Source organism: Neovison vison, chromosome 2, assembly GCF_020171115.1.
Source record: "Neovison vison isolate M4711 chromosome 2, ASM_NN_V1, whole genome shotgun sequence".
In the NCBI taxonomy this organism is placed as follows: Eukaryota; Metazoa; Chordata; class Mammalia; order Carnivora; family Mustelidae; genus Neogale; species Neogale vison.
Window position 1 is genome coordinate 30,870,468 of NC_058092.1, and position 2,975 is coordinate 30,873,442.

The window sequence follows — 2,975 nt, forward strand, 5'->3', positions numbered from 1 at the left end:
TGGTGTTAATTATTGTACCAGGAAAAAAAAATCTCTTAGGCAATTCCACTGTTGCAAAGGTCTTCAAGACAAGTTTATTTTGAAAGGCAGATATTATATTTAAGCTGTGATTATTGATTGATTTTAAAATGTTGCCTTCTGGAACATGTTCTTCTTCTAAAAGATTTCTCAAACATGGCAGAATGAGGCAGTTTATGCCATTCGAGTCCCCTGAATCAAGGATAAGATCTGTGGGTCTTTGAGTTTTCTCGGCTGGGCTAGAGGCCGCAAGTGATGGGGTGTAAGATGTGGACACCTTAGCAGGAAATAGGGCAGAGATGGACAGGAGGAGCAGACGGGTGACAGGTGTTTAGAACTGATGGGATGTGGGATGTGGAGGCGAAAGAGGAGACGAGGCCTAGGAGAAAGGGTGGAAGGAAGACCCATTCAGTGAGCTGAGGGTCCAGTGGGGGAGAATGAGTTTGTTTTAGCCACATGGGGTCTAAGAGTCTGGGTTCGCCATTAGATCAGTGGGATAAAGGAGGTCCGGTGCTCAGGAGAAAGAGGTGACCTTAGGGTGCAATGTTGGTGACACAGGAGGCCTATGGATATGTGGGGAGAGCAGGAGGCCCAGGATGGCCCCTGAGGACCTGTTAACATTAAGAGATTAAGAATATTTAAGGGATTAGAAGGATGTTTTGTTTTGTTTAAGATGTTATTTATTTATTTGAGATAAAGAGAGAAAGAGAGGGAGAGCAAGCACAAACCTTGTGTGCTGGGGTGGGGGGCGGTATAGCTGGGAGCAGCAGAAGGAGAAAGAGAAGCAGGCTCTCTGCTGAGCAGGGAGCCTGACATGGGGCTTGATCCCAGGACCCTGGAATCATGACCTGAGCGGAAGGCAGACGCTTAACCATCTGAGCCACCCAGGTGCCCTAATTAGAAGGATGTTAGAGGAAAAGGAGAGGAGCCTGGGAGACTGTGCAGGGGCCAGGTGCCTCCCTGGGTGGACTTTGCCTCTGTCTTGCAGGATAGGACCCCTCCTCAAGACCTCCCTGCACAGGTGGACAGAGGGATAGGTGGGGAGGAGGCAGTCTGACTGGAACCTGCTGTAGCCCAACGGAGGGTGAGGTGGGGCAAGACCCCAGTCTGGTTCAGGACATCTAAGTATCCTCCAGAAGTTCCTTCATTCCCCCAGAGTCACTTGGTGGGCCTCTGGGACTCCACTGGGAAGAGGAACTCAGAGCAGGAGAGCAGCTGGGCTCCGCTGGCTGGAGAATAAGCAGAGTACCCAGGATAGTCTTCTCAGTGGCACGGCAATTGGGAGACCGGAGGTACCCGGAGTTGCCTGTCACTTGGTAGGATACCTTCTGATCAGGCTAAGTCACCCCTTGTGACCAGGAGGTATTGCAACTATCACTGAGAGAAGCCAGCGATCTTTCTTGGGAGCCAGAGATCGGAGCTGGGGCATGGCTGAGCTTTGAAAAATGAATTGTACCCTATACCATCATATGTATTTTGTCTAATCTTCATAAAAACTCTGTGAAGGAAATAAAAATTTCCCCATTCTATAAAAGAAAAATACTGAGGCTCAGAAGGCATAAATAACACACCAGGGACATGCAGCTGATGAGAGGCCAAGTTGGGAGGACAGGTTGGAGTACAGGTTCTGTCCCTACAGTTTCTCCTGGGGTGACCCCACTATGGCAATGGCCTCTCAACCTCCCTGACACTTGAGCTCTGCCCTGAGTGTTCTCCTAGGCTTCCCCGTCTCCCTCATACTCAACCAAATCGATCACCAAATCCCATTAATCATAACCTCTCTACAGACCTAGCATCTGTCCTCTTCCCTCCAGTCCTGGAGTGACTGCCCAGTTTGGGCCTTACCATCTCCTGCCCTGGCTATATCATCAGCTTCCCCCTTGGTCTCCTTGCCTTCCAGCTCTCCCATTCCCATCTTGAGGGCCCTTGCCCACACCAGCAGCCAAAGGGCTCTTCTCAAACACAAGTTTGACCTCATCATTGTCCCTAAAACCTGCCAGTGATGTCCCAGTGCCCTCTAGATAAAGCACACATTCCCACACATTCGTCAGGCCCCCTGGGCTCTAGTCGCTAGCCTGGCCAGCCTCAGCTCACTGTTTCCTGGCCCATTCCAGTGAAACAGAATGCCAGCTCACCCTCCTCTGAACAAGCCCTGGACTGGAGTTTCTCACCTCTGGACCTGGGTTCCCAATGCTGACTTGGCCTACCGCAACCTCCCTCGTCTACCTCTGCTGAGGGAAGTACTGGCCACCCTTGAAAGCCCGGCTGCATGGAGAGTCCTTTAGCCAACGCCTAGTGTGCCCTAGATTAAAGTTTTTGTGTCCCTGTCTCTTTTTCCTACTGAATGGCATGAGCTTCTATGCATCACTCCCTTGGGGCCCAGCCTGGTACTTAACATAGTGCAGAGATTCTACAAGTGTGCGGTGGGAGCACCTTAGCCTCCACCTCGCATCCCTCTGTCCTGGTTCTGGCCTGGCCTGGATTCACTCCAGTGACCACAGCTGCTCCAGGTCCAGCCTCCTGGCTCAGACCCATCTCTGATTCTAGCTCTGACCTGCTGCAAGCTGAAGCTCCAGCTCCAGGCCTAGCACCAGCTTTGGCTCAAAATCCAGGACTCATACGGGCTTAGTCTATGGACTTGGGTCCAAACTCACGACCCATTCACCTGTTTCCTACTCGCCCTTTTAAAAAATCCTACTGACCCTTTTAAAAAACTTTTATTATTATTTTTAAGGTTTTGTGTTTTTTTTAAGCTTTTATTTATTTGACAGAGAAACACAGCGGGAGAGGGGAAACAAGCAGGGGGAGTGGGGGAGGGAGAAGCAGGCTTCCGGCTGAACAGGGAGCCCGATGTGGGGCTTGATCCCAGAGCGCTGGGATCATGATCTGGGATCATGACCTGAGCTGAAGGCAGAGGCTTAATGACTGAGCCACTGAGGCGCCCTTTGTTATTATTA